Source organism: Coturnix japonica, chromosome 1 (assembly GCF_054131305.1).
Source record: "Coturnix japonica strain WE chromosome 1, WE-NBRP24, whole genome shotgun sequence".
NCBI lineage: Eukaryota > Metazoa > Chordata > Aves > Galliformes > Phasianidae > Coturnix > Coturnix japonica.
This window is the reverse complement of record NC_140663.1, coordinates 52,735,203-52,761,332: the sequence shown is the minus strand read 5'-3', so window position 1 is coordinate 52,761,332 and position 26,130 is coordinate 52,735,203. Positions and strand designations below refer to the sequence as shown.

At 39.0% G+C, this 26,130-nt stretch overlaps 1 protein-coding gene across 19 annotated transcripts in view; it reads left to right on the top strand.

The window, feature by feature from the left end:
- The window catches only part of CALD1 (caldesmon 1), a 244,822-nt gene that overhangs the window by 114,890 nt on the left and 103,802 nt on the right, over window positions 1-26,130 (top strand). For 14 of the 19 annotated variants that reach the window (XM_085520248.1, XM_085520200.1, XM_085520298.1 and 11 more), the window contains one exon: window positions 22,150-22,241. The exons of the other annotated variants lie outside the window; for them this stretch is intronic. The gene's annotated coding sequence lies outside the window, so the exon portion shown is untranslated. The remainder of the gene's footprint in view (window positions 1-22,149; window positions 22,242-26,130) is intronic. 19 annotated transcript variants of the gene reach the window in all.

The window sequence follows — 26,130 nt, the reverse complement described above, 5'->3', positions numbered from 1 at the left end:
ACTAAAGAAAATGACAACTCTTATCAAATACACCACCTAAAGCAGTAAGCTGACAAGTGTGCTTGTAGCAATGAAATTGTCAGTTCCTAAAATCCCTTTGTCTTGGTGTGAATAGGCTGAATTTAGAATCACAACCTTGTATTGGAAGGTTCACGTGTACTCTTTAACTATTCATTCAAATGAAACCAAGTTTTTCTACTTTCTAGAAGAAAGGATGAAAAAAAAAAGTATAATTATAACTAAACAGTAGAGAAAAAAAATCTCTAGAAATACAAAACTAAGGAAACAGACTTGGAATTTTTTTGTAAAGAAACATAAATGTCAGAGTTCACAACATGTTTCTATAATCAAGCAAATTCTGTTTTGAAGGAAAAAAAGGTTTTAGCATTATTTGCCCAGGTGTGACTGTAACTGATGGGAACAAATAATCTGTGGTGCAACTATTGTACTAGGCTCTGTGTGGTTCAAGCTGATGTACTGAGAATAAGAGGCCTACTAAATGGATAAGCTTTTTTTTCACATTGGTAGCTTCCTATCTACAGTATTTACCTTTAAAAATATCAAACTTTACTTCTAAGGGTGGTAACTGATGCCCTGTAGACCTTCACTGTGCTCGGAAGAAGAAATAAATGATATTTTAAACTTTCCTATGCACTGATTCAGGACATCTGTTTTTATGTTCACCACCTTGTCTTTCTTTTTCAAAACATGCATTAAGTTTTCCATCTGAAATTAGGAATGTCTTGTGCACATTGCATAAGTAGACCATTTGAGCTTTTACAAACTGTTAATTGAAAACCATGGAAATGTGAAATAGGCTTCAAATTAGGTTTTATGTCAGGATCTCTATTATAATAAAGACACTGGAAACTATCAGTTTTATAAAGGTAAATACTTGTTTTCCTCTTCACAGTCTAACAGGAGCATACACACATAAAATATTTGCTTAATAATGTAATATCTTATTTGTATAGACTTAAGAAAATAAATCATATGCTTTCCTTTTCCTTTCCCACCCTTTCCTCTGGGGCATTGTTATTTTGTGTGCATATTTGATCTGAACCAAACCCAGGGAACTGAAACTCTTTTTTTTCCACTGGCTGGATAGGTTTTGGTCATTTCCCCAAGTCTCAGGCATGTCAGCCCTGTCACTTTTCTTTCCTCGGAACTGTCTTTTAATTCTTGTCACTGTTAGGAAGTCATAATGGATATTCAAGGAACATTTAGACAACACTAGAAGTTGAAGTCCCCTTTACTAGTAGGTTATGGTTCAGTGATGAAGTAAATTGTACATTAGTGCACCTAATAACTGGTAAGAAATATTGTAGTTGGATGGTATAATGCAGCTCTGGTATAAACTCTCTACTGGTTGAAACTGCTAGCAAGCAAACTGACAAGTTAATTTTATGCTGGCAAGATTTTTGGTGGATTGAGTATTGCCTATGTTTGCAAAGCTTAGATCTTGTATAAAAGTGTAATGCTCTGCAGACAAAAGGACAAAAATATGATCACAGATGTCTGAGTTTACAGTTTTTGATACATTTGTGCATAAACCTACTGATTTTGAAACCTGAGTCTTGGGTATCTAGTCAGCCACAGTTATGAACTTTATCTACTGCCTCCAGAATTATTGGTGAATTAGTGTATTCTCAAGAAAAAGTACGTGAATGATATAAACCATTCTCAGTTTTCATCTTGTATGAAGAATGGTTTCATCTCTGCACTTCAAGCATGTAAACACACATTAAAACCTTGGCGTATGTCGTTGATAGAATATTTGTAATACTCATTTGGTTATGCGGCATCTGTCTACTTATGAAATCTGTTCAGAATGAGGAAAATACACATGGAAAAAGGAGAATCACTTCAGGTGTTTTTTGACCAAAAAGAAGACCTCAGATACTAGTATTTTTTAGTCTGTGGTCTTGAATTTCATAGATATACCTGCTAGGTTAGTACTTCAGTGTTAACAGAAGTCACTACTTGTTTGTGCTTGCAATAACAACAGTGATGCTGGGAAAAAATGAGTTTTCTAATGGGATTTAGATAAAGTTGACTTTAGAGTTGAATGGTATGGCTCCTGTAGATGTGTCTCGGCCACAGGTTTTTTCCTTATTCTCTAAATATAAGTAAAGTGATGAAGTCTGCTAAAACTCACTGCCACTTAAAAAATTTCTGTGATGGGGTACAACTTGGCAAGTAGAGAGCTGGACTGCATCTTAGAAGATCGAGGTTATCTTGGACAAGTCACTTTCTCTTGGTTTTGGACCTTTTCACTCTCTTATGTGGGAGTTGAATAGCTTGTGTTAATTCCCTGAGATTTGTTCCTGTATTGTCTCGCTGAGGCTGAGCACACGGCAGCAGAAGGAGTGTTTCAGCATGTTGTTACTGAGCTCTTCATTGCTAGGTGGATTGCAGAGTGCTGGCTCGATTCATTCTGAAGCTTATATAGCAATGAGGCTGCCTTTTGGCTAGTACATTGGATACTGCCTATTTCATGGTTGGTTAGCTGGATTCGTACAGCTTTCTGTAAAACATGCAATTCTAGAAATTTATGGGTTTGAATGAATAACCAGTTACACAGGGCAAATGGTGCTGTCTCCGATTACTGTATGAAGGGAAGTTTGGGTTTACCACTAATTGCAGATAAAAATTAATATTTGCAAAGGAGACACATATGATTTATTTGTGTTTTCTGTTTCCATAATGAAATTTCCTTCAGGTTTCTGTACAGTCATTTGGAGGAAAAAGTGTAGGTCTGTGGCTCATTAGTTTCTGGTGGTTGTCACAAACCATTAATCAATTGCCCCTTTTACCAACATAGGCCTTAATTCAGCAAAGCATTTAGGCATATGCTTAACTGCAAGCATGTGTTTCAAAGCTCTTTGCTAAATCATGGCTTTAATGTGGTTCGATCTTGCCACATTTCCTTCCAAGTCTAAGGTTACCTTGAAATGACAGCTAAGGTGCCATGTACCTTCCTCTCACCTGTTTTTCTAGAAAGTGACAAGCAAAAGAAAAAGTGGGTAAAGTTTCCCAGTACCCCTTTTCCTCCATTCCCTTCAAATCATACCTCAATCAGAGGCTTCTGTACTTTATAGTACGGAGTGTGAAATGGTATCAAACCAGGAGCATGGAGGGCAAAATAAGGGGAAAGTAGTTTCTGCCTGATGGTTTTGAACTCTCTGATTTTGCTAAAACCCACTATGTAGAGGAAAGGAAAAGGTAGCACAGCTCTGTTCTGCTGTAACCGAGTGGTACCTGGTATGCAGACTTGCTGTTATAAGTCTAGATAGTACATCTTAGTCTATAGAGTATTTGTTTGACAGGTCAGAGTGGTTCTTTTTTTTCCCCTCTTGCATCACAAAGACACGGTCTTTGTTGAATCATCAGCGTCACAGTTTGATGGGCATAATTTTCCTTTGGATTTCCTCTGGAAAAAGGTTGATTGGTGCCACTCAAACTTGTTTTGCTTGTGAAAAACCTGACATCATCTCAGCCTAAGGTAGTATGTGGGAAGGAAAATGACTTCATTGATTTGTATTTCTACTTTCTTCCCTCTTAATTTGACAGCAACAAGAGCACATGATGGAAACCTGCCATGTAAGGCCTTGCCATGTACATGACACAGATGGAAATGGCAGCAGAGTTTTGCCTTTCACACTGAAGCAAAGTCTCCACTGCTCATAATGGACCTTTTTCATGACTCTAACATGCAGTCACTAGTTCAGCATAAAAAATTTTGCTTGCTTCCTTTATGTCGGTATTTTCTTTAAATTTATTCTGGAGAAAAGAATCTGAAATGCTACAATATCTTTATTGAGTTCATAGTTTTATACTCCACATTTGAAGAACTGAAGAACTGTTAATAATGAAAAACATTCCTGGACTTCAGACTTAACATCAGACCAGATAAAAGTCATAGGGCAGCAGGGGAGAAGGACAGAGGAAAATCCCGAGATCCCCACCCCTGATCTCATTACAAACCCTTTCCCAAATTACATGGTGGAGCTTGGCAGAGAAGTCTTCTCTTGAGTCTCAGCATACAGCTTTCTTTTGTTGGTAATAAAAGAATGTCTTTCAAAAGGATGTCTTTCAGAGGCTCTTCTGCAGCTTTAGTAATAATGCTTGCAGTGACTGTCTCCTTAGCTTGCTGTTCCTCTGGACCCTTAATGAAACTGTTAGTCTACCAGTGGTGGAAACTATCTGACAGAGACCTCTGTTGCTCCTCTAGCACTTGTTCCTGAGGCAGGAAAAAACAGACGATCTCTGTGGTGATTTCTTCAGTTTGGAATGTCTTCCTTTGGATTTAATTTTGGAAAGTTCATAAACAATGCTAATGGAAGTTCTAATGATTCTCAGTTTTCTTTCACAGCTTGATAATGTTGCTTGAAATTCCTAGTTTTTTTGTTTGTTTGCTTGTTTTCTTTTTTATTGTAGAAGAGGAGATTTCATATATGATGTCTCTGTTCTATGGTTTGTTGAGTACCAAATATTTGTGCTCCTGTCAGGATCAAAAGCTGGAGGCCTGGAGGCTTTGTGTAAGGAAAAGCCAGTCCTTTAGCCTCTTTGTATACCACTTTGAAATAGACATGTACTTTGAAGGAGACTGGTGACAAATGGTGTCCCTCAGTGGTCCATACTGAGACCATTGCTTTTTAACATCTTAATTAATGACACTGGCACTGAATGCACCCTCAGCAAATTTGTGGATGACACCAAGCTATGTGGTGTCGTTGACACGCCCAAGAGATGGGATGCTACCCAAAGAGACCTAAACAGGCTCAAGCAGTGGGCCAGGAGAACCTCATGAAGTTCGATAAATCCAACTGCAAGGTCTAGTGCCTGGACTGCAGCAACCCTCATTATCAGTACAATATGGGGGGGTATAAAGAAGGAGCACAATCCTTCAGAAAAGGACTTGGGGGTACTGGTGGAAGGGAAGCTGGACATGAGCCAGAAATATGCCCTCACAGCCCAGAAAGCCAACTGTATCCTGGGTTGCATCAAAAGAAGCATGGCCAGCAGGTCAGGGAGGTGATCATACCCCTCTGCTCTGTGCTGGTGAGACCTCACCTGTGTGCAGATGTGGACCTGTTGGAGTGTGACCAGAGGAGGGTCACAAAAATGATTCCAGAGATGGAACACCTCCCCTACAAAGACAGGCTGAGAGAGCTGGGGTTGTTCAGTCTGAAGAAGAAAAGGCTCCAGGGAGACCTTAAAATGGCCTTTCAGTATCTAAAGGGGGGTATAAGAAAGAAGAAGGCAGACTCTTTAGCAAGGTCTCATGTGACAGGACAAAGGGAAATGGTTTCAAATTAAAAGAGGGAAGATTTAGACCAGATGTAAGGAAAAGATTTCTTATGATGAGGTTGATGAGGCACTGGAATAAGGAGCCCAGAGAGAAGGGTACCCTGTCCCTGGAGACACTCAAGGCAGGCTGGATGAGGTTCTGAGTAATCTGATCTAGCTGTGGGTGTCCCTGTTCATTGCAGAGGAGTTGGATCATATGGCATTTAAGAGTACCTCATAACTAACACAATTCTATGACTCTGTGATACTTTGCTACTTAAGAATCCTTGCTCTAGTGAAAGCAGCGCCTCTGAAGAAAGGGATTATTAGTAGCAAATTGTTTATTGATTTGTTGAGATAAACTATACAGATCTATGAGGTGCTGATCATTTGCTGATGGTCCTGGAAACAGTGACTCCTTGGTTATCCATAGAGATCTATTGTTGTCTATGATGACATTATGCAGTGATGAAGGGGATCTGTACTGTGATTTATTTTCCTCAACTTTAAAGTAGTGGAGCTCTAAAAATGACTAATGAACCCTTCAAGGTTCATATCTATGACCTAATTCATATGTTTAGAAATCTTGTCTTCCTCTTAACTATAGCAGAAAGTTGAGGGTTGCTGATCCAGAGAGCATTAGAGGCCAAAGCAGAGACTCTGGACAAGATCCAGCACAAATAGCTGCATTCCAGTGAAAACAGAAATCAGATGTACAGTGCATATGATAGTTTAATTGGCCAATGCTATTTACCATATGTTAATTGCAAGTTGTATTGTAAATTATGAGGTTGATTATAGCAATAATTAGAACAGATTTGTGTAAGATGCTGAGCAGTTTAAAAAAAAAAAAAAGAAGAAGAAGATCTGGTAGAAACATTTTTATCTCAGTACTATTGAATTTACTCTTTACAACAAAACTTTATTAATGTGCACAGTCCATGTCCTCAGCTGCCGCAAACTGTAAATACAGGACTATTTTCCAATAGATAGATAGGTTATAAACTAAAGAACTGACCTGTTCTACTTTGATACTGCAGAAGACGATACGTTTTCTATGTTTGCATGCTATGTTTATGTGCAGCATATATTGCAAGATGTATCTGTGTATAGTTATCACAGAGCAATCATAACCTGAAGGGAACTGAGGAGATTTTGTAGTCCAATGCCCTTGCTCAAAGTAGGATCAGCTAGAATAGGTTGCATAGGCTTGTGTCCAGATGGGTGTTGAGCGTCTCCAAAGACGAAGACTCCAGAACCTCCCTTGTTAAAATTCAGAAAGTTTATTTTGGTCTATTTCTTCAGCTTGTCAAGGTTCCTCTGAAGAGCAACACAGCCATTTGGGGTATAAGGCAGTGCTTCTAGTTTTATACTGTCTGCAAACTTGCTGAAGGTGGGCTCAGTTCTACCATCCATGTCATTGGGGAAGATATATTGCACAGTATTTGTCTCAGTGTTGAGCTCAACCTCCAGTTGGACTTACCACAACCTAGTTTTCAATTCACCTCTGTCAAAGGGTTGTTATACAGTATAAGAGAAGTATCAAAAGCCTTACTAATACTGAGATAAACAACATCTGCTACTTTGCCAATCGCAGAAAAGTCTAGCAAAAATAAATTAGACTAATTTGTCCATGCTTGGAGTGGTATGTTGCCTTTAAATGAAAATGAGTGTAACAAAGTAAAAATTAGGATGTCTATACCAAGGATGATTTTTGTAGTTTGAAAGTGATAAAATTTTGCTAAATAATTTTTCCAAAATACAGGATAAATGTATCTCATTAAATTCTACGAGGCTTGGACATGTAACTGTCATTGGCAGTGCAGAATCCGGTTGGAGACCTATAACTAGCAGTGTTCCCCAGAGGACAGTGCTGGATCTGGTCTTGTTCAACATCTTCATTAATGACCTTGTCGAGAGGATAGGGGTCACCCTCAGGAAGTCTACTGATGATATGAAGTTGGGAGGATTGGCTGACACACATGAAGGCTGTGCTGCCATTCAGCGAGACCTGGACAGGCTGGAGAGCTGGGCAGTAAGAAACCGGATGAGGTTTAACAAGAGCAAGTGTAGAGACTTGTACCTAGGGTAGAATAACAGCATGCACCAATACAGGTTGGGGGATGTCCTGCTGGAGAGGAGCTCTGCAGAGAGGGACCTGGGTGTCCTGGTGGATGACAGATTGGCCGTGAGCCAGCAGTGTGCCCTTGTAGCCAAAAAGGCCAATGGCATACTGGGGTGTATTTAAAAGAGCGTGTCCAGCAGGTCGAGGGAGGTGATCCTCCCCCTCTACTCTGCCCTGGTAAGGCCTCACCTGGAATACTGTGTCCAGTTCTGGGCTCCCCAGTACAAAAAAGACAGGGATCTCTTGGAAAGAGTCTCCCCTATGAGGAGAGACTAAGTGAACTGGGCCTGTGTAGCCTTGAGAAAAGAAGACTGAGAGGGGACCTGATCTGAGTCTATAAATATCGGAGGTGTGGGGGGCAAAGTGTCGAGGCCAGACTCTTTTCAGCAGTGTGTGGAGACAGGACAAGCGGAAATGGGCAGAAATTGGAGAACAGGAAGTTCTGCATGAATGTGTGTAGGAACTTCTTTATGGTGAGGGTGACAGAGCACTGGAACAGGCTGCCCAGGGGAGTTGTGGAGTCTCCTTCTCTGTAAATATTCAAAACCCACCTGGACACCTACCTGTGTGACCTGGTGTAGGGAAGTTGCTTTGGCAGGGGGGTTGGACTCGATGATTTCTGGAGGTCCGTTCCAACCCTACAATTCTGTGATTCTGTGATTTATTTCTTCAGAAATCTATATTTTTGTTTCTACCAAGTAAGCTGTGTACTGACCAAGCCAAGTTCTTGCCTGTCAAACTCATTTTGGAGCATAAGAGCAAGGCATGGGTGGTCTGTGAAACTAAATAAAATCTTCCACAATTTCATGATCAAGGCTTTTCAATTAAGCCCCATTTAGTACCTTATTTTACTTTATAAGGGGCTAATAAGTGATCACTGGAAGTAAGAGTCAAGTTACCGAAATGACTGATATATCTTATGGATACCAGTGGAAAATAACATTGCTCATTAGTAATAACAAGCAAACCATTAACATGCTGATTTCTATTTAAAAATATATTCTAGCCCATTATAAATCATTTATGACTAGAACCTTGATAACTCTTTGTAGCTTGTTTATTCATATTTAATATTAATGTTATCTCTGTTTTGTCTTTTGTTACTTCACACCAAGGGTAGTACTGCTAGCATATTAATGGAGTCAGTTATTCTTAACAAGATATTGAAAATGCTACTCCTGGTGCATGCTAGCGGGCACAAGAGTTCTTGACGTTTGTCACCACACTTCCCTTCTACCACAGTACTGAGGATTCCTTTTGTGTTTAAATTGGAAAGAAGATGACATTCTGTGCATGTTTTACAGCCAGGCAGTCACCCAATGCCATGTGATAGTAACAAGCCTTCTAGAAGTACCAGCAGATATGCAGATATGGAAAAAAAAAAAAAAAAAAGAAAAAAGAGAAAAGAAAAGAAAAGAAAAGAAAAGAAAAGAAAAGAAAAGAAAAGAAAAGAAAAGAAAAGAAAAGAAAAGAAAAGAAAAGAAAAGAAAAGAAAAGAAAAGAAAAGAAAAGAAAAGAAAAGAAAAAAAGAAAAGAAGAGTATTTCATACAATCCAGTGGACAGCACAGGTTGCACTGAGAGACTGATTTATCTCCCTTCTCTTAAAGTGGAAGGAACTTGAAGCAGGGGAAATTGCTATGTTGAAGAGGCAAATTTGATTTATGTCATCTTCCAAGTGTTTGGACTTTTGGTCACACTCTGAGCTCTCAAACTGAAATAATGATGTCTCCCCAGGGATTTGTAAGGGCTTAGGTGCATCTGTTCAGAATTGTACCTCTCATTGAAGTAGTTCAACAATCCCTTCCTAGAAGAGACTGTTTGCATACCAAGTAAAAGCTGCATGTGTAAGGGCTAGCTTGAACTGGTTAGACTTTCCATGCTGTTTTTCATCTTTCTGGTCTAGGAAGGAAGCATACATAGATGGTGTGGACCACAGGCAGCCAGCTGTGGAGATGGTACCAGGGAGAACAGTCACAGGGCATCTGAAAAGAAAAAGCACTATCATGCCTGTTAAGAATAACCAGCTTGTCTCTGAATTGGGGCAGACATTTGAAAATGGTGACAAATCAATCTACAGGAAAATTTGCACCTATGGGAATAGGAATAAGAATTCTTTTCAAAATTGTTTGTCGTAAAACTAGGAGAGCTTGGTTTGCAATTGATCTGTCTCCTTCTGAATCTTAGGCAGATCTCATAGAAAAAGTGCAAATTGTTCAAGAATTGAGATTTCATGTCATAATGTAAATACAAATACCATTTACCACTTCTGAAGGTACTTGGGAAATATTTTCCTCTTCAAAAGAAAGAAGAAATTAAATAAATATCTACTTTTGAATGCTGTGTCTTGATTTCAAGAATTCCAGTGCAGTGACAGCCTTTAAGACTATGGCACATGTGGAAATATTATAAATTTTTCAGCTTTCTCATTGATGTTTAGATTCATCTTGAAGTGAGAATGTTGCACAGTTTGGGAGGCTCTACAGCAAGTAAATAGGTTTTTAACCATATATGATCTTCAAACATTTGGTGAAATTGCAGGTGATCCTACTTGCAGTTTTAATAGAGCACTAATGATAGTCTTGGGGCTTGTCTGAAGGTTCTGCTCTTTTTTCCTTTCTTCTCCCCCCCCGCCCCCCACCCATTATTTTAATTGTTTGTATGTAATTTATGGATGGATAAACAGTCTATTCAATCTCTATAAAGAGTGTGCTTTGTTTGTGGTTTAAAAAAGGAAGTTATCGGGAACAGGATTGTTATTTCTAGCATAGACAGCAGTTTATCAACTTCTGTCACATTTGTCACTGCTCTCTCTCCCTTTTCAGAGAATACCCCTGAGAGAATTTGGCATAAACCAATTTTGTGTTTCTAAGAAGTGATGCATTTTTGTTTGGTAGAAAGAAAGTTGCAATTTATTTCTGTTAAAAAGAAAAAAAAATTAGTAAAAAAATAGCTGGTTCACTATTTGACACACTAGGAGGCCTCCATGTAAGTTCTTCATTCATAAAACAAGTCTGAGACTATGTACAAATTATTTATTCTTCCTTTGTTACAATCAACCTATTGTAAAATAAAAATAGAAGCTATTCCTTTCTTCACAGGGCTGTTCCAAAACTGAAAGCTGTGCATCACTCTGTGTTGCAATGGACATCATATGTATGTCATTGACTGAAACTCACAATTTATGGTGGTTGAATGTTGACTGAAGTTGATGAGTGAGATATTTGTGAGTCTGAGTTGCAAGAATACATACAAACAGCCAGGGGAAGAGATGATGTATCACCTAAAACCTAATTTGTGTGGAATTTCAATTACGTTCCATTCAAGCCGGGATGCAGAGAGCAATGCTAGGTATGGAAGAAGTGGTTTGCTACAGTCTACATCTACTGCCCTGCTCTGGAACTCTGGATGGAAAATGCAGGGAGTTAAGATCAGTTCAGTCTGTTTCTAATGGGGCTGGCATAGCTGCCATTGCCATTACCACTACTAGATCAGCTTTGTAGACCAGTGGAAGATTTTGTTCTATGAGTCTAATAACCCAATCTCAACATTAAATTCACTTGGGAAAACTCATAGTTACTCGTTCAGTTGCCCCTCACCCCTTCCTCCACAAATGCGTTCTAGAAATAGATAATCACTCAGATGGGAGCATGTTATTAGCTTTTAGTCTTGCTGCCAAATGACTGAATTTGATATGTCACATAGTAGGGTAATTTCTGCAGCACAGAGTCGGCATGCTAGGCATTTCACTGCAATATCAAAGTCTATGGGAAAAAGCTGAGAAGCACTGTCTGGAGGAATTATGTTGGCCATTCCAAATTCCAGCTAAGGTATCCCTAGATAATAATTATTCAGAAAGTTTCTGCTCTCTAGTGGGTAAAAGTCAAAATAAGAAAAATATTTGAGATGATGAATGGCTTGGAGGAGAACAATCTAATTGTTTTGACGAAAGCTGTTTTGTCGATTACGCTCAGAGCTACAACACCGGCAGTATATCTGACAGTAAATCTGCTTGAATTCCTTCCCTGTTAGCATGTGGGCCTCTTTTCTAGATGCAAAATCAAACTATAGAGATAATCTGACCTTGTTGTTTGTAGAGGAGACAAGCAACACTGAGGATACAAAAAAAATAAGAATAATGTAGTAATATCATCAGTGTAACTCCATGCAGTTCAGCCAGCCTTAGTCTGTAAGATCTGTTTTGAGTCTCCAGTATGATGGCTCAGCTCTAGTTTATTGTTAAGCTCCTACCTGCTAGCTTGTTCTCACATTGGTCTCATTCTCTCTGTGCCAACTGTTCTTCCCACTATTTTCATCTTTGATGCTTCTGTATCCCTGCCATTCTTCCTCTGCTTTCTTCACATTCTGTTTCCCAATACCTTAGTTTTCCACTTTCACTACATTGTGTGTTTTGAGTGCATTGTTTTCCAAGCATTGGGCAGACTTCTCTCTGTAACTTTACCTCCTGTTCGCTTTTTTACTCATCTATGACTGAGAAAATTATTGCTAGTCTGCATAAAGTAGATGCAATTTGTGATAGGTGGGTTGGTCATCTAGGTAAACCACTGGGATGACAGAGAAGTTTCCTTTCTACAAATTGTGTTGTATCAAAACAGATGAAGCTCTACTGGTGACAACTTAATGTCAGTGTCACCATGTGACATTCTGGCAGTGTAGGTCTCTGCTGTTCTCCTCTGAGAAATCGTAACTTGGCATTCTCTGAACATGTGAAGCGAGGCATTGCTTTGTATGTGAAATACTTCAGTCCCATATTTCCATTTGGACTGCAATGTGAAGATGGAACATATTCAAATGGGAATAATATTCTTTGAAATGTGGTTTTGTTATATTATGTGGTAGGAGAAGTGAGTGGAGTGGGAGGGTATTGTTTGATTTGATATATTTCTACAACTTAAAGATCAAGGAAATCCTGAGGCTGACAGGAGGGTTCTGTTTTAAAGTAAGAAATACATAAAATTTAAGCATTGGTTCTCTTGAATTTCACTTAGTGAATGAACCATGATGTCAAATACTTGACTGTTTATTGGTCTAATGCAACCCTTATAGAAAGCTTTCTTTGCACAAATGGCATCAAGAAATAAGATTAATAAACTCTCTCTGAGTGTTGTTAACAATGAGAGCTGACAATAGAAAACATCAACTGGTTTCCCATGAGAAAAAAAGAAATATCAAAGGGCTGTAAATAGCATTCAATTTTCTGTTTGCCAGATGAAGATGGGACATGTGGATGGTTTTAAATGTTTTATCCATTTTGGCACATGCTTGCATTTTCAATGGCCTAACTTCTTGGCCTGAGACTTAAAAGAAATAGCAATTACAAGAAGAGCCTCCCACTCATTTAAAACTCAGCAGAATCATTGTCTGATATATCTGTTGTATCAGTGATATAACCACTCTTCTTAAAAAGGCCAACAGCATTTCTAAGTAACTTTATTACACATCTTTCCTCCTGGACAGATCTCTTATCTTTCATTCATATTTTTGAGTTTCTCTGTCCCCTGTTGTCTTCAGTATTTGTGTGTTTGTATCATGTGCCATTATATAGACAATAAAATAATCTTTCAAAGCTTTTGGTTTTTGAGATGTCACAGATCATAAAGAAAAGTAAAAATACAGTAGGAAGGATAGTGGAATCCTCTTCGGTAGTCAGAATAAAGATGTTGCTATTTTGGTAGTCAAATAATCACCCTATCGGGAAGAGTTTAACTGAGAAGCTCTTCTCTCACATCTCTGCTTTCATGCAGAGCTGCAAGTGACCCTCTGAAAGACAAAACTCTCCTTAAAATCATGTTTAATTCAGCTAAATTCTACTCTTACATGGAAATTGGTGTAAAACTCAAGGAGCCTGAAACACACTGTGTTTAGGTTCTGACACCTTTCTCTTATGTTTCGTTGCTGAATCCAATGTTGTGTTACTGCAAAAGATAACTAATTTTCGCAGAATTAGTCTCATCTCTACTTCAGTGTTTAATTACACAGAAAATATATATATATATCATTTTCTTTTGAATAATGCTGGTCACTAAACTGTTAAATTATTTTCATGTGCTTGTAACATGGAATAACATTTGAGTTCCAAGGCCATATAAATATAGCTATATGGTTTGTGTAACGGCAACTTGAACTCTCACTAGTTGCAGCAACATTTCTTTGTGAGTCAGTGTCCTTGAGACAAGACAAATATATTGCTCATCCTAATATGGTTTTCTTTCTGCTTCCAAAAAAGAATCCAAATCATAAAGGAAACTCTTTTGCAACCCAGTATCATCTCTCTCCTGTGCCTACTGTTACATTGCAAATAATGCGCATTATGCCACTTGGTTAGAAAAACCTCACATTTTGTGATGAACCCCAGATTTTGTCTGGAGTTATTGGAATCTGGTTGTGAGTTGGCAGATAATGACCATAGCTTCATAAAAAAATTATTTCTATCATCTTAGTTTTTGCCAATTCAGAATCTTTCCAGAGGTGCAATGGAATGCATAAAGACTTCATTGGGTACAAAAGCAGAGTCTCTTTCAGAGCCTCATCATTTTTCTTCTTTGGAGATTGAAGTTGTTTTCATCCAGATCTCTTCTGAGAACCTCTCAGAACTGAATAAAAAAATAAAGTATTATATTTCCTTTGTCAATTGAGTGTTTAAAAATGTGAATGAGTGATTCCAGCTAGATGCAAGCAAGTCCTACTCCAGAACAACAACTAGTCTGGTGATTTGCTATGCATTTTTCTATCCATTATAATGGTGCTTCTTTGATTCAACAAGTACCTCGGTTCAACTGAATCACAGAATGACTGAGGGTGGAAGGGACCATTGATCTGTCTGCTCTGACTCCTGCTCAAGCAGGGACACCCAGAGCACAAAGTTTCCAAGGAGAGTCCACAGCCTTTCTGGGCAATCTGTGCCAGTGCTTCAGACATGAGCAAATTGCATAAAAATGGGACAAACTCCAGATCAGGCCTGAATAAATTATGTGTTATTATTTGATCAAACTGGACTTGGAAGGGTCTGCTGAAACCTTCATTAAAAGTGCTGCCCAAAGACAGCCTTTATCAGTTACACACGTGCAGTCTTAGAGCAGTCATGAATGCTTGTATCGCTGGCAGTGTCAGTGCTGGTTAAAAATGATATTCTCTGATGATCAAGAAAGCAATAATATGAGAGAATGAGAATGCCTTAAAATTAGATAGCGCTGTGTGGTGCTGCATACTGACCTAAATTTCACAACATTTTTTTTCCTGCAGAATCTATAAATACTTTGGGAGGGAAGTAGGAGGGGCAGGAGAGGGAGGGAGGGAAGGATGGGAATGAGAATGAAATAAAATAACATTCCTGTTTTTCCCCTTCTTCTTCTTTTTTAAATGGAATGCTAACCAATCCCTTGGCAACAAAACCCATGTTTATTTTTAATTAAAAAATAACATAGCTGGGTTAACTTCAGTTTTCCCAGCTGCTATTCTTCCATCACAACAGCTCTCTGGCTTGTTTTCCCTTGCTGATTTCTTTCATCGTTTGCACTTAGCTTGTATGTGTTACATGGACTTTACGTAATATTTCCTACCATTGAAAATAAAGCTAGCAGTCTAAACAAGTAGCTGGAGCTCAGTTATCTTGATTCTCATCTACAGTACCTGAGCATGCCCTTCCTTTTGGAAAAGTAACAGGTGTGACCAGGATAACAACTTTTTTTTCTTTTTTTCCCCCCTTTTTAAATGCACACATTCCATTCTGTTTTATATGGCTGCCAAGTGAGGAAAGATTTAAACTGCATACTGAATTTATGAGTTGTAGTTCATTAAAATAAATGACTTGGGTTTGGAAAATTTCAGGTATCACTGAGCACACAGGTAGTGTTTGAAGACTGACGAGCAGCCTTGGTGGCTTTTGTTTAGGTGAGTGATTGCAAACAGCCAGTTTTTGTGTTTAAGCATTAGTTGGAAAGGTAGAAAATAGGCATAATTACCAGGCCTCATCCAAAAACTTAATCTCTTCCTCATGTCAGGCAGAACAGGAAGAAGTCGGGATGACAATCCATTTCTCAGCATGTAACAACAGAGCTGATGGCTTGTATAGTGAAAGTGCTGTCTCTCTGTAAAGATCATTCCAATTTTCTTGAGTGAATTAAAATCTAAGGTTTCTGTGGACATTTAGAGGTATCTGAGTATTTAGGAGTATCTGTTTTTTCCTTTGAGTTCAGATAGTTAAAGCTGAGATGGTAATGCTGTAGCATTAAAGGTTCACACTGGAGTGCCAGCAGCAAAGGGAGCTGACAGCATCAAAGCTACAGTTATTCCCAAACAGAAATCTGGCTGCTGGAAAAAAAGCTTGTTGGGTCACTGAAACCAAATCATGGAAGAAGACATAACTACATGTATTTATTGCCAACAGTGTTTTCTGTCAGAACTGTGTTTACAATGCATAATTTGCATCCTTTCCATATATAATATAGCCATTTAAAAGAAAAAGTTATTTGCACTGGTTGTTCTAGAGTAAGTGGCAGGATTCTGATGTACTTTATTTTTCTGTGAGCTCTGCTCATCTTGCCATAGTTAGAATCCGGAAAGGCAAGGATGAATGTGAATAATCCTAACCTGAAGAAATACTGCTACCCACACATTTTGAAGGTCCCAAGAGAAGCGAGATGGGAGATTTCTGGAAAAGGCAGCATTTGCTAATTTCCAGTTTATTGTTTTGGCATGTAATGCATTTGCCCTTCTAAAAGATGGTTTACTTTGGGTTAGCATTTAAAGATCTGATAGTAATCAAATAAAATGCCAGGTTGTGGTCAGATGAATGATTTGTCCCAAGTTCTTTATCATGGATCAGAGTAGTAGTGAAATCACATGTTTTGGGCTGACTCCTACTAGAATACTAGAAAATTATCTTAGGACAAAGGTGGAACTGGAACTGGAAAAACGAAAGTAAAAGGTATCCAACACAAACCCAAGACTTTCCCGAAGCACAGAAAGTAGAACCATATGTTCCCCTCCACAAAGTTTGGGAACATTCATTCTTTGAGTTTCATTTTGGCTCATTATAGAAATGTTCCCCGAGGACTAACCTAGAAAACTTGAATCAATTCTTCTGCACTCCAGGGGGACCATCCTCCAGGGACTCTGTTATCCCATCTCCAGTGAAAAACCCATGTGAAGGGAAGCCACAGAAAGAGGTTCACATGAACTTTCCCTGCTGAGGGAATGCCTTCATTTGCACAAAGCTCTTTTCTAAACTGCTTTATTTTTATGGGAGCTATGAGCTCCAGGATCCCCAAATAGTAACTTTTAGTGCTGGCACTAATCCTGTCAATCAGGATTCTTCTCAGAAATGCCATTAATTAGAATTCTCTGAAAAGTTCACAACTTGAGGAATGATCCCTGTGACTCCCTCTCTCCTGACGCCCATCCCAGCAGTATGTTCATTTTTGATAAATTAAAAAGACATAAAAGTGAAGAAAATTGGAGCTTTTGCAAGAGACAGCCTTTTTGTTATTACAGATATTTTTTAGCTGTAGTTCTGCAGTTCTTTTTTTTTTTTTTTTTTTTTTTAGCAAATTCCTTCATTTTTCATGTTGAATGATGCTAGCAGCTGTCAAAATATGCTTTAAATCAGTCAGTTTCCATTTGCTGCCTGTTGCAGTATTATATTCTGAATTATTGTGCGGTGATTTTTGTGAATTATTAATATTTGGATCCGAGATCTAGGCTTGCTGCAAACCTTTTCTAACTGGGACAATGAATCCCACTCTTCTTGCAGTTCTTATGAGAGCTGATAGCAGACACTTCAAAAGCTTTGCAGCAGCCGGCTGAGTGTATATCTCAGGAGATGTAGATTTGTAGGGAATCTGAGATTTCTTATTATCAGGAAATGTTTTCCTTTGACAGCATGTTATGTAGCAGATACGCCTGTGTGAACTGCCAGTGATGCAGGGGAGCTCATGTTCAATCTCCAGATGATCAGAAAGGAACATGGCAGGCTTTGATTTTTAAATTTAAAAATGCTCGTCCTTCCAGATCAAACTGAAAGAGAAAAACCTTCCCTGAATCAGGTTTTCTCTTCTGCACATGTTGCTGCTTTGTTGGTGGGACAGGCTTATGTGAGAACAAATGTTCTGGAACAGATTTGATCTATTCCTGCTGCCATTGATGTCTGTGTGACAGTGGACCCTGTGTTAAACAAGTAAAGAGCATAACCCTCTATTTATTCCTGTGCACAGAAAGTGCTGAACAAAGTAGAATGAGACGAGGATTCTGGTTTTCTGCTCACGTGGATGCCACTGCATTTGGTTAGCATGCACATGGCCAAAGAAGGAAGCAGGTGCTATATATGTGTGGCAGAGGATGATGTTCCAGCCTACATTTGCTCAGATGTATACATACTTTGCTTATTTGTTAGTTTCTACTTTCAGGAATAACTATGCAAAGAACTTGAAGTTTACTTACACAAGTTATGAGCTATATCTAGTCCTGCCTTTTGGTCACGTTTAACCTCAGTACTTGTCTTTCCAGTCTCATGCCAGGCTATGTAGAACAAAAGTCTAAATATCCATATATATCATTTTATCTAAAAGTTGCTTGCTTACACTGAGAAAGTAGTATTGTGTGTGGAACTGTGATTGTTCACCAGACTCTTAGGATGTTCTACTGCTGTGATCAGTGTAAGGAAAACTAGAATTTTAAGATGGTAGACAAGAAATATGCTATTTCCTGAAGCCACGTATATCAGATGAGTTGCTGTTGAAAGGATGTTAGCAGCTTGGCTGAAGGGAAAAGATTAATCTTTCTCCTTCACAGACTTTCTCACCTAATGTATGTGTCTGTCTGGCATTGTTTTAAAAAAACAATCATGATTATAAGCTCTGATTCAAACTGTAATTGAGAACATTCATTGTGCAGCTTTCCCAGTGGGATGCAATGTGCTCAGGTTCTCCCAGAGCCCTCTTCTGGCAAACAATTGTGTGTGCTGCTATGCCTGTAATGTCTGGAGTGGATTGTAAAGTGTTCAAGAAGTTGAACTGCAAAGAGCAAGTGAATGTTGGACATGGAATTCTTTCCCCCCTGCTATTCAGATATCTGATATATTCTCCAGTTAGACTGAAAGAGGCACTGCTCTGATTTTCCTCTTCTCTGACCTCCAGAGGTTATGATTGCACTTGAACTCTAAACTTCTTTAATAATATACTAATAAAATAATGTTATATTAAGTTCTCCAAGAAAACTATTGGATCATAAACTTCTAATGTGTAGTTTTGTCCCACCTGTACTTGGATTATAAACCCTTTGAAAGTAAGAAGTACCTTTTTGTCCTGTTGTCTGTATAGTACCCAGAAAGTTGGGGCTTGGCAATACTATTGCAGTTACGGTCCTTTGACTGACAGGGAAACTGATAACTTGAGGGTTTCTGCTGCTTTCTGGGAAGTGGAGATCAGATACAGAAAAATGCCTGCATTCAGAACATCTAAGTGTGTACTTTGCCTGAAGACAATCAGCCTTGAGCATGACTTTAAACTCTCACTTAAGTGTCTTGCTGCATGAGACTTGCTAGGTGTTTTTCTTTACTTTGCTGATGTCACGTACTGATAAGTTGCTTAGTGGTTAGGTGAGCTGTTCACAGGAGACAACGCATCTCATTTTATCTCTTCCTGGAAAACAAATTCCTGGGGTGCCTATTTGCATAGTAATGGATGTGTATGAGATTTCTTTTGCCCCTCTTCTGTTGACAATACTTATTTGGCAAAAACTCTAATGAAATTCCACCTTTTTGCACTTGTATATAATTCCCTCTGTGATGTCTTCATAAGAAAATAAACTATCTGTCAATCCTGAAATAAAAACTAAAAGGAGAAAAGGAGATCTGGAAGGAATGGATAAGCAAAGAAATACCTCATCTATACCATTTATTTAAACATGGTTTGCGCAAGAGCCAATGCTGTAGTCTATGGATGAAGATTACTGCTGTAACTGCATTGAAATTCACATTTAACAGCTGCTTTCTGCCTTTTCGAGGGGATGAGAAGGGATGGCAAAACTGATGAAACTAGATTATTCTCAGTGATGCGCGGTGACAGACTGTAGTGAATGGGATGCAAATTAAAAAGCAGAAGGTAACATTTAAACTTAATACATATATATAACTTCAAATGATAAAAACTGGAAGAATTTGCCCATAGAGGCTGTGGAGTCTCTGTCCTTTGAGATATTCAAAACCCAACTGGACATGAATCCAGGCAAGCTACTCAGAACAAGGAGTTGGACAAAGTGATCTCCAGAGGTGCCTTGCAACCTGGACTGATGAAATACTATTTTTAAAGACCAAAGGATCTTATCTAATTGATTGCTAATGCATAGCCCATTAGAATGGGTTACTTCCTTTGTTCAAAGAAATTTTGGAGCCCACTCTAACAACACTGAATAGTTATTTTTAAGGTTCTTCAACTCCCTCCAACTGATATTATTTCACTTTACTAAATGATTAAATATGTGATTGGGACTGAAACCCAGATGTGTTATTTCCATAACAGCTTCTTAACTATGTTGCTATTGGGTAATTTAGGATTGCTCCATTATATGTGGTACAATGACGAATGCTTCCTATTTGCATACCACACCTAGCTGTGCATTAGGTGAGTGAACCTTCAACTGAGCCTAAGTGTCACTCTGGAGGTTTAATTACATGTCCAAAGTGAACTATATCTTCACATAGCACATAATTATGTTGTGGGACACTCTGCAATGGGATTTTGCTGAATGTTTGCAGCTACTGGAAATAATAATGGAAAAAAGCTGCCATGGAGATCACTAAATACACAAATTCCACCTTTGACTCAAACACTTTGTAAGTTGCCAGTTGAAAGCTGGTGGAATATTTGTGGGAATCATTATTCTATGTTTTCCCCGTTCTTATGCTATACCCTAAAGATTTGCTATGGGCCACTATCAGAGACAGGATACTGAGCTGATTTGACCTTTACTATGTTACAGCTTCTCTTGTACTCTTAACACTCGTGTTGACAGGAAAGGACTGGGCTGTACATCCAAGTGCTAAAGTGTTCTTTAGGAAGATCTAGGCTAAAATCCATCCTGCAAGAGATTTGGTTCAAACCCTTCTGTAGCTCTAACCATTGAGCCTTTGGAGAAAGTGGAGCACCTGAAGAATGTATTTTTGGTAACTGAGCTCTGTACCTTCATTTCTATTCAAAGATTCCTGGTGAAAAGGAACTGATTTTCATCAGTAGAATAGAGAGGAATGAACACAAAGGTATAGCACAGTGTTTATTATTGGAGGAATTTTGAGGACTGAAAAAAAATTGCTATAAAGAACAAAAATATGCCATTTTTACCACAGAAAATTACAGTCCCAAGCATGTCTAAATCCTAGTGATACCTCTTGGATTGGAGGGCTTAGATTAATGAAGTCTGTTTTTTTACCTCAACTTGAGTTTCCTTCATGCTTAAAATCTATGGAAAGGTCTTGAATCCTGCTGAGCTTAATTCAGAAAAATGATGCTTTAGGACAGAACAAGTTAAAAAAAAATAACAGAAGAAGTCTTGATGACTGTAAGAAAAATTGTACATAAGCTGTCTCCATATTCTTTTTATTTTGTTTATTTTTAATCTTGAAATGTTTAGAAGAAAGCAAACAGTCTGTAGCCAAAATGCCTGTTATAACCAGGAGCACATGTAATGTATACCTTCACAACATTCAGACCACATCTGATATCTTGCAATGCATGAGGTGATGCATACTAAAAAAACAGAAATGGGCAAGAGTCAATTTTGCTAGTTGGTGAAAAAAGTGCAAGTGAATTCAGTGACTTGGAAGGGTTTTATGCTATACATAACCCTATTAGAACCCCGTAAGCTGATATAACTCATGCATTCTCCTGCTTACAAGCAGGATTAACCAGTGAGATGGTGGTGATTTGGAGCTCTTGGAGCTCTTCTCAGGTCTTGAGGTCTAGACATGTGCTCTTATCATGCTGTGTTCTGCTGTGAGATACATGCATTATAACAGTAAGCATCACAAGGGGATTGTGGTCTTTTTGATTCTAAGATGGAAATTTTAAATGAAATGAATCAAAATCTTGCTTTTGATCAACCTCAACATTTTCAGTAATATATATCACAGACATGTGCCTATAAAGCTTATGTAAAACCATTTTTTTTTTTAAATTACTGAATAGCTATTTACATCAAGAGTCCCACAAAGTCTGTGTTTCCTGTAATTAACCAGAAATTAATATGGTCCCACACTGTGACCTTAAATTGGCACCTCCTAACTCCACCACTTCTCTGGGCAGCTGTTCCAATGCCTAGGGTAGTCCACTGGAAACCTTTATCTGTTGTGGCATCTCACCACTAGTGTGGTGCTTTGCTTTGTCTCTTATTTGTCACAAAAGATTGTTCTGCTTAGCCTATATCAGCTTCACTTCTTCAAGAGGTTTTAGTGACATTGAGTGCTTTTGGGAAATCAGTCTGATTTGTCAATTTGTAGCATATAGATCTGTTGATACTGCGTTTCATCTATTTTGCAGAATTTTTTCCATTTTCTTCTATTTTCTCCTATTTTTATTTTATTCTACATATATTTAAAAAAAAAAAGAAAAAAGAAAAAAACATTTTTTAGGGTTTTACTGAGGAAGACTTTACAAGAGATATATATATTTTTTTCATATCTGCAATATGCTCAATGACACTCTTTGCTTTCGTTTCTCTACAGTGATCACCCCCAGTTTCTCGAGTCGGCGTTTTGATTTCGTCAGCATCTGGTTCTTTACTGAAAGGTTCAGAATATTTCCTGATTGCTTTCCTGTGAGTATGATTAAACTACTTACCTCAGACTTCCTTAGCAGAGGAAATTCAATAGTATTTCAGCACTTTTTTTTTATACTATTTTAAAACTTTTCTCTATTTTTTTCCCCTTGTGTGCTTATCTGCTTTTTCAGGGGCTAATCCAAAGCCAGTAGGCAGGTCTTGAATATTTATTCGTTTGGGGCCACTGTCGCCACAATCTGTTTTCAGAGTAGATGCTACAGGATTTTATTTTGAATTTTATCTTCAAATCCGAATCTTTGAATTTTATAATAATCACTTTGTAGGCATTTGGCTGTTCTTCTAGTAGCTATTTTTATTTCTTTGTTGGATTTCAGAAGGTTTTCTGCTTGCTGTGAGAGTCTTACATTGTATTCAAATCAAACTTGTCTTTTTGGAGCAAGCTTTGAGGGGTCCTGAGATTCCAGGAAACCATGTTTTCTGACTATTCCCAATATGTGTATCTTAGCTCTATTTCTTTTTCTTCTTTATGTGTTTATGATGTACATAAACTTCATCCCCTTGAATATATGGAAATTTTAGACTGAAGACATACAGACGATTGGCTCCAGGTCTAAGTCGTGCCAGTGACAGCAACCTGGTTGGGTCACAGATGATAGACAGTGCACCAGGTCAAGGCAACTCCCTTAGGTACCACCATCTTTGTTAATTCAGGGTACAGCAAACTTATTATTCTCTCTGCTGGGTGCCCATGCTCTCCATTTGCCAGTTCCACTTTACCTCTGCTCTGTTCCTCCTTTTTTTGGTAAGGGTAGCGAAAAGTAGGAGAGAAGCATGGCTGAAGACTGAAGACTTGTTGTGTTTCCTTTAATCTCCATTAGCCTCCCTTGATCAGGAATACTGGGCCTTAAGATAGTTGTTTTGTTCTACTTGGGGAAGCAAATTTAAGTTTGCATATGCTTCAGAGAAAGTTTGTGCAAGTGCTGAATTGTTGCTCTGCTCTGATTCTGTTTTGGTTTTGAGGCTTGTGAAGGTATTTAATGCTGAAGTCAGACATAAATTGGGCTTAACAGTTTGTCAAAAGTTTTGATATCACAGGTTGAGAAACTCTAATTGAAGACTGGCATAAATGTTCTAAAATTTCTCAGGAAACATTTCATCCAGTGAGATCACTGAACTTACATTCACATGTCCCAAGAGACAGAGACTCTTTAGCAGGGTCTGTGATGATAGAACAAGGGGAAATGGCTTCAAGCTTAAAGAGGGTAGATTTAGGTTGGACATAAGGGGAAAAGTCTTTTACGGTGAGGGCAGTGAGGCACTGGAACAGGTTGTGTAGTGATGTGGTGGATGCCCTGTCCCTGGAGATTTTCAAGGTGAGGCTAAATCATGCCCTGAACAACATGATTTTGTGGTGCATGTCCCTGTTCATTGCAGGGGATTTGGACTAGATGACCTTTAAAGGTCTCTGCCAACTCTAAGGATTTTATGATTCTATGATTCTATTCTATGTGCTTTCTTGGGTGGTGCATTCATAAGTTATCTAAATTCCTTAAAAATTTGATCCAAGGACATAGAAGCCATAGTTTCCACCCTCCAGAGTTTTTCTTCCAGCTCAGCAGCTGGAGTTGTGTTTGTAGACACCTGAGCATGAAGACTGTGGTGCTGAAACAAGCACTTCAGTTGTTCAAAACTGAGGCTTGCTCTTCAGTATATTTCTGACCAGGTGTCTTATTTTGATGCTTAAGTTTCATCTGAAAATATACTGTGCTTCAGTGATCGATTAATCTGGTCCAAGTGGAGGACACAAGAGGAGCCTGATCTGTTGATGCCAAAATCCCACAGCATTTTCACTGAACTTGTTAAAGTGTTTGAAGAATTCTGTCAAGAATAAAAAGCCAAACCTGATAGAAACTTCCACCCTTTACCTTCTTTTCCAAATTGCAAATCTGGCCAAATGGAAGGATAATCTCCAGGAGACATGGAAAATACCACAAAAATACCAGTAGTTGCCTTTAGAAAAATCATTGATGAAGATGGTGTAGACCATTACAATAATTAGGAAAAGCAAAAACAAGTATTATCTCAATCTGGAAATGTTTTTGTGCAGCACTGCATTTTTGAGAAAACAATAATGCCAATGGTTTGGAGTTTTACTTGTTTTAATACCAGGCAATCAAGTCTGGGGAGTAATAGTGTCCTTTTCTTCCTGATGCAGTTCACAGACCCATGATAATCTGCTGGCTGCCCTTCAGTGGCTGCTGAGTTAAATTTGTGGGTATCATTTTCTACAAGTCTTATCACTTGGAAGAAACTTGTAGCTAAGAGGCAGCTGAAAGAAAACCAGAGCATCATTTTGATGTTAAAAAGTCACGCTGCATTTCAGATTGAATCAAAACAAGTAAACCTGCTGCGACTTATCCAAGAAAGAACATTTTTTATTCTCCAGGAATTACACCACCTAAGAATTGTAAAACTGACACACTGAGTAGCAGAAGAAAAATCTGCTTCTAATAAACTTGCCAGACAGAGGTTTAAGAACAGAAGAAAGAAACAAACTGAACAAGCTCAAGGACTGTATGTAGGGGCAGATTCACTGCTGCGCTTGAAGTGAAGGGAGTGGAGTTGATTATCTGCATCTTCCCAGTAGGTAGGGAGCAGATATAGCTCGCTGGAGAGGATGTGGCAAGAGCATGCTGTGCTTTGGCTCTGTTAGCTGGCAAGGAGTCCATCAGAAACCTGTGCCAAGCACAGCTTAGGCGCAGCAGAAGCTGTATCTTACTGTCTTCTGTGCAATATTAACCTTCTAAGGCAGGAAATGCATGCACTGAAGGAAAGATAGGCTGGGAGCTGGGATTCCTCACTCTTCAACAACTACCCTTTCTCAGCTCAGTCACAGTAAGATCTCCTGCCAATTTTAAACTGCATTACAGGTGCTGCTGCTATGAAATTCCCAGGGATGTTGTTTGCTACAAGTACTTAGATGGGTCCTCTACATAAACTTTATCTCAGATACCAGGAGCCAATTGTTTGGAACCCAGATACTGGTACTACTGATCAGCATTAGGAAAGAAAACTTCCAAAACAGTATTTCTCTCTTCCAAGGATGAATCACAGAATCACAGAAGCACAGAATGACCCGGGTTGGAAGGGACCTCAAGTATCATGTAGTTCCAACCCCCCTGCCTGGCAGGGCCACCAAACATACACCTTTACTAGATCAGGTTGCCCAGGGCCCCGTCCAACCTGGTCTTGAACACCTCCAAGGACAGGGCATCCACAACCTCCCTGGGCAGCCTGTTCCAGGGCCTAACCACTCTTGTAGTGAAGAACTTCCCTCTAACATCCAACCTAAATCTTCCCTCTTTTAACTTAAAACCATTTCCCCGTGTCCTGCTGTTGTCAGCCCTTTCGAAGAGTTTACTCCCCTCCTGGGAGTAAGTTCCCTTCAGGTACTGAAAGGCTGCAATGAGGTCACCCCGCAACCTTCTCTTCTCCAGGCTGAACAAACCCAACTCCCTCAGCCTGTCCTCATAGGGGAGGTGCTCCAGCGCCCTGATCATCTTTGTGGCCCTCCTCTGGACCCTTTCCAAAATCTCCATGTCTTTTTTGTACTGAGGGCTCCACACCTGGACACAGTACTCCAGATGGGGCCTCACAAGAGCAGAGTAGAGAGGGACGATCACCTCCCTATCCCTGCTGACCACCCCTCTCCTGATGGAGTCCAGGATCCCATTTGCTTTCCGGGCTGCCAGAGCGCACTGCTGGCTCATGTTAAGTTTCTCATCTATCAGGACCCTTAGGTCTTTTTCTGCCGAGCTGCTCTCAAGGACAACTCCTCCCAGCCTGTACAGGTGCCTGGGGTTCTTCCGGCCCAAGTGCAAAACCTTGCACTTTGCCGTGTTGAACCTCATTAGGTTCACCCGAG